Source organism: Triticum dicoccoides, chromosome 3B (genome assembly GCF_002162155.2).
Source record: "Triticum dicoccoides isolate Atlit2015 ecotype Zavitan chromosome 3B, WEW_v2.0, whole genome shotgun sequence".
Classification (NCBI taxonomy): domain Eukaryota; kingdom Viridiplantae; phylum Streptophyta; class Magnoliopsida; order Poales; family Poaceae; genus Triticum; species Triticum dicoccoides.
Window position 1 is genome coordinate 261107889 of NC_041385.1, and position 11563 is coordinate 261119451.

Genomic DNA, 11563 nt, shown 5'->3' on the forward strand with positions numbered 1-11563 from the left:
GTCCAAGAACTCGCCTAAGTTATAAAAATCCTACCGAGTGAAGAGCAAACCTCTCACTCGGGGGCTTAGCTGCAGCCCTGTGCTCGCCTAAGTTATAAAAATCCTACCGAGTGAAGAGCAAACCTCTCACTCGGGGGCTTAGCTGCAGCCCTGTGCTCGCCTAAGTTATCGAAATCCTACCGAGTGAAGAGCAAACCTCTCACTCGGAGGCTTAGCTGCAGTCCAAGCACTCGCCTAAGTTATCAAAATCCTACCGAGTGAAGAGCAAACCTCTCACTCGGAGGCTTAGTTGTAGTCCAAGCACTCGCCTAAGTTATAAAAATCCTACCGAGTGGTAAGCCGGACTTCCACTCGGAGGCTTAGCCGCAGCCCAGTGCTCGCCTAAGTGGACTAAGGAATAAGCCGAGTGCAGTAAAGGCGCCCTGCTTTGAACCTGCAAAAGACATTTCGAGCCAAAAGCAATCATATTCAAGCACCAAATTCAAGTTTGAATCGATATCTAAAGGAGCCGAAAGTGCTCAGGCGTTAAGCCCGTTAAGGTTTATCGGTTACAATTCCACTCGGCATACCGAGGCAAATTTAAAGCGTCGAGCTAGAAGAAGTTTTTCACTCCTCCTGTGGAGGGCTGGAAGGTGCAACAAACTCATCAAGATCAATTCCGTCTGCGATCCGAGTGGCAGCCGCAAGGAAAGTTTCCATAAAGGACCTGAAGTCGTGTTTCTTGGTGTTGGCCACCCGGAGGGCCGCCAGCTTCTCTTCTCGCGCATCTTTGCAGTGGACTCGGGCCAGACACAAAGCAACATCTGCAACGCACCGAGCCGAGGACTTCTTCCATTCCTGCACTCGACCAGGGATCGTGTTCAAGCGAGCCATCAACGACTCAAGGTCATTCTGAAGTGTCTCCCCAGGCCAGAGCGTCGAGTCGATGCGAGATGTGGCGACCTTCAGCCTTGCGAGATAGTCCACGACAGCTGCAACACGGGACTCCAGTCGGAAAACATCCATGGCAACTTCGTCGTTCACCGGAGAATTGACGGGGTCGAGGTTTGGCTCCAGCCGGCTAGTTTCTTCTTCAAAGTTTTGGCAAAATTCTGCAAAGACGATCACCGAGTCAAAGGAATGGTCGAATGGAAAAACCATGATTGGAAATGATTACCGAGCATAGAGGTTTACCTTCAAGCATAAGAAACAGCTTCTTGGCAAGACCACTCAGGAAGGCCTCCAGATCATTTTTCTTCCCAGTCAACTTACTGACTTGGTCGGTCAGGGCAGCTTTATCAGTTTTCAGTCGACTGACCTCCTTGTTGGCGATCCCAAGAGCAGCTTTCAGATTGGTATTGTCTTGTTCAAGCTTGGTGACTGAAGCTAACTTCTCGTCAGCAAGCTTGATCTTCTCAGCTAGTTCAAGGTCTTTCTTCTGTTGGGCGTCCCTTACCTTACCTGCAAGTTACAGCAAGATCAGATTTTGAAACAAACAAGGGGAAAAGCAGTCGTCAGGGTCGCACCAAACATACCTTCGGTCTCCTCCTTTGCCTTTGTCAGCTTCTCCTGAACCAGCTTCAAGTTCAGCTCGAGTTGAGTGTGCTTGTTTTCCAGCTTAGAGTAGCGAGCCACAAGATCACAGGAGTTCTGCGAAGAACCAATCGACTAAATGTCAAATATAATTCACTTCCGAGTGAAAAAGGAAAAATCACACGTTTCTAAGACTACAGCCGAATACAAGCATTCGACCGTAGTCTCGGGGACTACACCCAGTGGGTGCACTCAGCGTGCCCCCACTAATCCTATTGAAGATAGAGTCGACCAGTCGACCTCAAAAAAAAAGAGCGATGTATTCTTTAAGACTGTAATCGACTGCAAGCAGTCGACCACAGTCTCGGGGACTACACCCAGTGGGTGCACTCAGCGTGCCCCCACCGGTTTGCGAAATCCAGTCGACATAGTCGAATGACGGAAAGATTGAAATTATAAGCCTAAGGCCGACTGCCAGCAGTCGACCTTAGCCTTGGGGACTACACCCAGCGGGTGCACTCAGCGTGCCCCCGCTAACACGGAGTTTAAATCGACACACCCAGTGGGTGACTACTATAAATTCTGGAAAGGAAAAGTTTTTGGTAGCGTATCCTAACAGAACAAATGGTGGTCGACTGACCTGAACATTGCGTTGGAGGGCGGAACTGGCGTCGTAAGCTGCCTGGCTCGCATCCTGGATGGTCTTCAACTGCTCCATCATGATTCCTGCTTGGCGTATCGCCTCCTTCGCCGCGCTAGCTTGGTCCTCTGGGACGTGGTGCGTCGTGAAGAGGGAGGGCTGCGGGGCACTCGTCAGTGGATCTGCGAACGACACGGTGTGTCGAGTGGTGTTCTCTTCCTCCGCAATCAGAGTCTCAGGCGCCGTCACATCTTGGGGCACCTTGCTGGCGGACGCTTTCCTACTCTTTCTGCGCTTCAGCGGTTCCTCATCCTCATCATCATTAGGGAGAGTGATAACAACATTGGGTGGAGCTACAGAGAAGAATCAGGATTAGAGATCATGAGTCAGTCGACTAAAGACGGCGTTAAGAATATAGTACCTGGTTTTGAGGTTGCTGCGTCCTCCATCTCTTGGTCATCAGCCCGGGCTGAGGTCTCAGAAGTAGCAGCACTGCAACTCCAAAGAATCAGTCGACTAACTTCAGCGTCAACCGGAGACAAAGTTCACACAAAATAAGAAGACTTAAGCAGCATGATTACCCTGATATGGTGGGGATGGACACCTTCATCTTCGGCAGGAGCTTGGTCGCCTTTGACGGAGCTGCCCTGGGCTGTTTCGGCGCCTTTTCAGTCGGCGCCGGAGAGGTGGTCCGAGGGCGCTTGGTCGACTGAGCAGCGGTCGCAACTCCCTTGCCACGTTCAGTCGAAGGGTCGTGGACAAGCTTCGACCGCCTTTCTGAGCGCGGTGGTACGACCTCCTCCTCCTCTTCTTCCTCCTCTTCACCGTCATCTTCATCACCGTCATCATCATCATCGTCATCATCATCTTCGGCAACGTCCGAGTCCCATTCCTCCTCCTCCTGGCTCTCGCCCCCACTCGCCTCACCCTCCTCAGTCGGGGCTTGTGCTCCATTGGGCATCGAGTACAGCTCGGTGAGGGCCTGGTAGACATCAAGACAAGGATCAATCGACCAATTGGCAGAATAAACAGAAATGAATATGACAAGAACACAGTGGAGAGCAGAGCAGGCATACCTTGTTTGGATCACTATTGTGGTCGAGTGGAGGGATCCTTCTGGCTCCGCGTGGGTTATCCTTGTTTCCGGTAACGGCGGCCATCCATCTTTCCAGAGTGACATCGTCGACTGCTTCTGGATGGACTTGGGTCTCGTCTTCAGTCCCACAGTACAACCACATGCAGTGGCTCCGGAACTGAAGAGGCTGGATACGACGCCTAAGGAAAACCTCCAGGAGATCCATGCCCGTCACTCCCTCCCGAACCAACTGTACCACGCGCTCCATCAACATCTTCACGTCAGCTTTCTCCTCCGGAATCAACTTCAGAGAGGAGGGCTTGTTCACTCGGTCCATGGTAAACTGAGGGAGTCCACTCGACTGCCCCGGCGTCGACTGGTCCTGGCAGTAGAACCAGGTCGACTGCCAGCCTCTGACTGACTCGGGAAAAGTCATGGGCGGGAAGGTGCTCTTATTCCTCACCTGGATCCCCAGGCCCCCACACATTTGGACGACTCGGGTTCTTTCGTCGCCTGGGCTCGCCTTCTTCACGGTCTGAGAGCGACACGTGAATATATGCTTGAACAAGCCCCAGTGCGGTCGACAGCCCAGAAAACCCTCACACATGGACACGAACGCGGCAAGATAGGCGATAGAATTTGGGGTAAAGTGGTGGAGCTGCGCTCCAAAGAAGTTCAAGAAACCACGGAAGAAAATACTCGGTGGCAAAGAAAATCCACGATCAACATGGGTGGCCAAGAGCATGCACTCACCCTCTTCTGGCTGGGGCTGCCACTCCTTCCCCGGGAGTCTCGCAGCTCCATGGGGGATCAAGCCCTCGTTGGCCATGTCGAGGAGGTCTTTCTCTGTGATGGTCGACCGGATCCAATCTCCTTGGACCCAGCCCTTCGGCAGGCGGGATCTGGACGAAGACCCGCCGCGGCTGGTGGATCTCCCCTTCGCCTTCTCCGTCGCCGACGCCTTCTTCGCGCGTTCCAGCGCCGCCGTCTTCTCCTTGGCCATGGTTGCCAGTGAGACGCGCGAGGGAAAGTTGTGCGGAGGCGAGAGCGAGCGCGCTGGACGGAGACGAAGGGAGCAGGGAGAGAGAATGCTGAGGCACAGTACAAAAAACCCTCGCCGGGCGCATTTATAAGGTCCCTTCCGAGTGGATGACAGGTGGGCCCGGTCGATCTAATCATATCCAGGAACAGTTATGCAGGCGGGATACGTGGCGAAGAAAGCGGCGCGGAGATCGAGGCATCTATGTCCCGTCCCATCCGAACGCCGCGGTCCGCTCCACTTCGCGCGCGTCCCCAAATTTCGCATCCCGCGGAATCCGCGAACGGCAGATCGGTCTGTCAGACGCGGGGTTTCCTGCGATCCGTCGCTCGGAGATCGTCGAAGCCCGAAAGATCACTCGACGAAAGAAGAGAATGGATCGAGTCGACTGAAGATAAGTTGCTCACTATCGACGAAGAGATTCTTTGGTCCAGAACAATGCACGACCAGTGTGCAAAGGTTAATCGGAAACAACATCAACTCCTTCCTCACTCGAAGCCTCAATCCATTCGGGGGCTAATGATGGGGTCATGTACCTAGGGTAGGGTCACAGACCTGATCTAAGTACCTTGCCCAAGGACACCCTTAGAAGAGAACACCTTCCAGTCGACCAACGAGGGACTCACTCGACTGACTTGAAGGACTCGACCTCGAAGACTCACTCGAGCACCAGAAGGTCAACAGGCGCTCTGCACTACAACGGCCTGTAATTAAGTAGACTTTATGATAGTAAAGACACTTTATGTGGGGCGTTACCAGTAACGCCCCAGACTTAACTCACCTTAAACCCTCTCCTACGTGGGCTGGCTGGGGTCCTGGCGCACTCTATATAAGCCACCCTCCTGCACAGGTCAAGGGGTTCGGCACTTTGTAACTCATATACTCATAATCCACTCGACCGCCTCCGGGCTCCGAGACGTAGGGCTATTACTTCTTCCGAGAAGGGCCTGAACTCGTACATCCCTTGTGTTTACAACCTCTCCATAGCTAGGACCTTGCCTCTCCATACCTACCCCCCACTCCACTGTCAGGCTTAGAACCACGACAACTACCAACTGCTCCATTAGGAGTAGAGATAATGATTCACTGGATCCAACGGCCATGCATGCTTCGCTTTTAAACCCCTCTACTTTTTGGTAAATGCCGCTTTATTACTTAAAAGTTTAAGCGTTACATCCGGCCTCATAACTAAAATAACACAACCAAACCAAGTCAAGAATGAAAAAAACAAGAAATACAAGAAATTATGAGTCTAGTATGACGCCTAAAATGTAGGAGACATCTTTTCTTGAATCCGGGAACATAGTACGAATTTTGATCAAAGAGCATTTGATGCCACATGAATAATAAAGGAATTGCACAAAGTTCGAGTTGATGAGAAGTCACCCTTAAAATGAAGTGCAAAGGAATCCTTTGATTTTTTTCCCAAAGGATTTCAATCATCCAAATCCTATGAGAATCCTTCCAATCAAAGGAGGCCTTACTTGTTAATCCAAAATCCCAAAGGATATAATCCTGTTAAAGCCAATATACTTAGTCAATGTCCTCCTAGCGTCCCCTCCTCCTAGCGTCGTTGGCCATTCTGGCCGTGGCGGCACCAGCCATCGCCGTCGCCTGCTCCGGGCCCTGGCTCCACTTCACGGCATGAGTCAGCCGCGCTTGCATGGGTATAGCTCAGGCGGTAGTCAGCGTGTGGCATCACCTGCATCCTGCTCGAGGAAGGTGTTTTCAGGGACCTTATCTTGCTTGGCGCCCATTAGGGCGATGATATCGGTGGACTGGTTACTATCTCGGGGGATGTGATGAAATTCGAGCACCTCGAACCTGGCCAAGATTCTTAAAACGACATTCCTATAAGCTGCCATCTTCGGGTCTTTTGCATTGAACTTGCCATTTACCTGAGAGATGGCAAGGTTGGAGTCTCCACGGACCTCGAGGCGTTTGACGCCCATTGAGACTGCTATCCGGAGTCCGTGCAAGAGGGCTTCGTATTCGGCCGCATTATTTGAGTCGGTGTACATAATTTGTAACACGTATCGAATGCTAGCTATCGCCTATTGGCGATGTAAGCACTACTCCAGCCCCTAGGCCAGCAAGCATCTTTGAACCGTCAAAGTACATGGTCCACTATGAATATGTGTTGTACTCTCTAGGGAGTTCAGCCTTTGTCCATTCGGCTACGAAGTCTGCCAGCACCTGAGATTTAATAGCTCGGCGTGGCCGGTATGTTATTTCAAAGGGTAGGAGCTCTATGGCCCACTCGGCTATATGCCCTGTTGCATCCCAGTTGTTAATTATGTTGCTTAGGGGGGCGTCGGATGCCACGATTATCGGGCACTCTTGGAATTAGTGCCGAAGTTTTCATCACGCCATAAAGACGGCGTAGGCTATCTTTTGATAGTGCATGTAGCGTGTCTTGCACAGGGTTAAGACCTCGGAGACGTAATAGACGGGCTTTCGGACTTGGAACCTGTGGCCCTCCATGTCTTGTTAGACCATGAGTACTGCATTGACGACCTGGTTTGTGGCCGAGATATACAATATCATCGGCTCACGTATGCCTAGTGCTGCCAAGATGGGGTTTGTGGCAAGGAGGGCTTTAATGTCTTCTAAGTCCGTCATTGTCTCCTCGGTCCATTTGGAAGTCTTTGTTTCAGTAGCCTGTACATGGGTAAAGATTTTTTTCCCCGAGTCTTGAGATGAAGCGACTTAATGCCGCCACGTACCATGCTTGTTTTTGAACATGTTTGAGCTCGGTTGGCACCTCTAGACACGATGAAACCGAGGAGCTTGCCTGCTGGTACACCGAAGACACATTTCTCTAGGTTGAGTTTAATTTGATATTCCCGCAGGCTGGCGAATGTATCGTGGAGGTTGTCGACCAAATGCCTGACGTGTTTAGGTTTGAGAACCACATCGTCGACCTAGGCCTCGACGGTTTTTCCGATGTATATTTCTAGGCATGTTTGGATCATGCGCTGGTACATAGCACCAGCGTTCTTCAGCCCAAAGGGCATTATGTTGAAGCAAAACACCCCGTAGGGCGTGATAAATGTTGTTGCAACCTGGTCGGATTCCTTCATCTTTATTTGACGATATCCTGAGTAAGCATCTAGAAAGCACAGCGAATCATGTCCAACTGTGGTGTCCACAATGTGATCAATGCGTGGTAATGGGAAGGGGTCCTTGGGGAAAGCCTTATTGAGGTCTTTGAAATCGACGCATAGGCGCTAGGACCTATCCTTCTTCGGTACCATGACGAAATTGGTAAGCCATTCGGGGTGTTTTATGTCTCGTATGAATCCAGCCTCAAGAAGTTTCGCCAGTTTCTTGCCCATTGCTTGACGCTTGGGCTCGGAGAAGCGCCGAAGTGCTTACTTGACGGGCTTGTAGCCCTTTAAGATATTCAAGCTGTGCTCGGGGAGTCTGTGGGGTATTCCTGGCATATCCGAAGTATGTCAGGCAAATATATCCCAATTTTCCCTAAAGAAATTATGTAGGGCATCGTCAATCTCCGTCTCGAGATTTGCCCCAATTGACACCGTTTTAGCTGGGTCCGTGGGGTGTATTTGAAATTTGATTGTTTCATCAGCTGGCTTGAATGAGGTCGACTTCAACCGCTTGTCGAGGATGACATCTTCCTAATTGACTTCAGCTCGTAGTAATATAAGTTCCTCAGTCGCGAGGGCTTCAGATAGGGATTGTAGGGCGAGTGACGTCGTTTTATTTTCAGCTCTGAGTGCTTCATCGGGGTCGCTCGAGATGGTGATGATCCCTTTTGGGCCCGGCGTTTTGAGGTTCATGTAGCCGTAGTGTGGGACTTCTTGGAACCTTGAAAAGGCATCCCGCCCCAGGAGAGCGTGATACCCGCTCTTGAAAGGGGCAATATGGAACGTTATCTCTTCAGATCGGTAATTATCTAGTGATCCAAAGACCACGTCCAAGGTGGGTTTTCCCCTACAACGTGCTTTTCGTCTCGGTATTATACCTTTAAAGGTGGTTTGGCTCTGTTCGATGCGTGATTTATCGACTTGCATCCTACCCAGAGTGCGTATATTAGGTTTAAGTTGATGCCTCTGTCCATGAGCACTTTCCGAAGGCGATAACTGCCCACAGTTGGGTCAAGGACCTGTACGGCGGGGCACCTATTCAAGGTGGACCTGGCTGATCTTTATGATCAAAGGTGATTGGCATGTCTATCCACGCACCCTGGGATGGTACCTGTCGGATAGAATTGACTTCCTGGAGAGCCCGCTTGCGCCGATTATTGGACGTAAAGGTTTCATAGATCATCAGGACCTCGCCATCGCCCTAGGACTCTTCTACATGCCTGGGCGTGCCAGTGAGGAGGGTTAGGCCTCCTTTGGCCACTGATATGTCTCCAACGTATCTATAATTTTTGCTTGTTTCATGTTGTTATATTATCATTCTTGGATGTTTTACAATAATTTTATAGCAACTTTATATCATTTTTTGGGACTAACCTATTGACATAGTGTCCAATGCCAGTTGCTGTTTTTTGCTTGTTTTTTACTTCGCATAAAATCAATACCAAATGGAGTCCAAACGCAGCGAAACTTTTTGGAGATTTTTTTTCTGGACAAGAAGACACCTATTGAGCCAAAGAAGTACCAGAGGGGGGCTCCGAGGGGAGCACAACCCACCTGGGCGTGCCTAGGGGCCCAGGCGTGCCCTGGTCGGTTGTGCCCACCTTGGCCGCCTCCTGCACCACCTTTTTCCTCTATAAATACCCATAAAATCCAAAAACCCTAGGGGAGTCGACGAAACACAATTCCAGTCGCCGCAAGTTCCAGAACCACCAGATCCATTCTAGGCACCATCATGGAGGGGTTCATCATCCTCATTGGTGCCTCTCCAATGATGCGTTAGAAGTTCATTTTAGACCTACGGGTCCGTAGTTAGTTGCTAGATGGCTTCCTCTCTCTCTTGATTCTTAATACAATGGTCTCTTGTAGATCTATTTGATGTAACTCTTTTTGCGGTGTGTTTGTTGGCATCCGATGAACTTTGAGTTCATGATCAGATCTATTTTATCCGTGAAAGTTATTTGAGTCTTCTTTTGATCTCTTATATGCATGATTGCTTATAGCCTCGTATTTCTTCTTCGAATCTTTGGTTTAGTTAGGCCGACTAGATTGATTTTTCTTGCCATGGGAAGAGGTGCTTTGTGATGGGTCCGGTCGTGCGGTGTTCTTTTTCGGTGACAGAAGGGTAGCAAGACACGTATTGATCATTGCCAGTAATGATAACAAGATAGGATCTATTCCTACATGAATAGATCTTGTCTACATCTTGTCATCGTTCTTATTGCATTACTCCATTTCTCTACGAACTTAATACACTAGATGCATGCTGGACAGCGGTCGATGTGTGGAGCAATAGTAGTAGATGCAGGCAGGAGTCGGTCTACTAATCTTGGACGTTATGCCTATATAATGATCATTGCCTGGACATCGTCATAATTATTTGAAGTTCTATCAGTTGCCCAACAGTAATTTGTTTACCCACCGTATCATGTTTTTCTGGAGAGAAGACACTAGTGAAATCTACGCCCCCCGGGTCTATTCTTCTTCATATTTGCCTTCTGATCTATTATTTGCCACTTTTATTTTCAGATGTATATTTCCAAAAACCCCAAAATACCTTACTGCACTTTTTATTTGCATCTTTTATTTCGCTTTTTATCGAGATCTATTTATCCATTCTACCACAAACTTATCTATCTTTTTACTGTGGAGGGATTGACAACCCCTCTTACGCGTTGGGTTGTGAGTATTTGTTCTTTGTGTGCAGGTACCGTTTATATAGCGTTGCTTGGTTCTCCTGCCGGATTGATACCTTTGTTTCATAACTGAGAAAAATACCTACAATAGTTGTGATGCATCATCCCTTCCTCTTTGGGCAAATACCGACGTAGTTCTAGCGATATCAAAAGGAATTTCTGGCGCCGTTGCCGGGGAGACATCATCAACATCTATCAGGTTCCTAATCACAAATCTCATATCCTTGCAATTTACATTATTTGGCATTTGCCTCTTGTTTTCACCTCCCCCACTTCACAAAAAATTGCCATTTTATTCGCTTCTCTTTTTCATTCGTCTTTTTCTCGTGAGATCTCTTATTTTGCTTGAACTTGTCATCATGAGTGATTTTGGTATGGCAGAAACAGATGATGGCATGACTCCTAAAATTGGACAATCTGGCAATCTGGATACCAAAACTTTTGTTTTGGGGCAAGGGAACGTTACTGGAAAAGAATATATCCAAGAATTTTTCAACTGTGTTGGGAATTTGACTCTTGATGATGCTCCTATACTTAAAAGAACTAAACCTTATGTGGAAGGTATATCAACACTAGTTCTGAAACTTGAAAATAGATTTATCCGTACCCAGCCTAGCTTGCAAAGATTGTTTTATGAGCTACCATCCATAAAATATCCTAAAGCTAAAAAGATAGCTATCTAAGTTCTTGTGAATGAATTTGATTACATAATATGGGAAGCTAGGGAAATCTTTGATTTTTATGGTATGAGCCATGAAAAACCAGTAATAGATGAGACCCTTTATAATAGTGATTACATGTTGAGACATTTTCTTGGTAATAATCAATTTTTTTATGAGAATCATAAAAAGGAAATCCCCGCTTTAGATAAAACCCAACAAGTTTTCAACGATGTTAATCAATGATATTCTTGGATTGTTGATGGGGCGATACGAAGATGGGCAACTTGATAATGCTAAATTTCTATGGACAATGTGTTTAAATTCATTTTTGCAAAACTTCCTGATAAAAACACATCTATGGAAAATAAGAAGAAAGATGACAAAATTTGAATCTTTGCTTTATGCCTAGCTAGGGGCGTAAAACGATAGCACTTGTTGGGAGGCAACCCAATGAATAAAATTTATTTTTGCCTTTTTCTTTTTGTTCTTGAGTGTTTGCACAATTATGCTATTGTTATGATTGCGTTTTTATGTTTTAAGTGTTTGGGCCAAGCAAAGCCTTCGGGATCATGTTGGGTGATAGTTGATCTGATCTTGTTGGAAATCAGAAACTTTGTGCGTCAGTAACATAATTGTTTAGAAATACAGAAGCGTGATAAAATTCTAGATTTTTACACAAGTTGATATAAAAATTTCCTACGTTTTGCTAATTTTTCAGAATTTTTGGAGTTACAGAAGTACGAACTTTTCAGATTACTACACAGTGTTCTGTTTTTTACAGATTCTGTTTTCTTTGCATTGTGTGCTTATTTGGATGAATCTATGGGTTGTA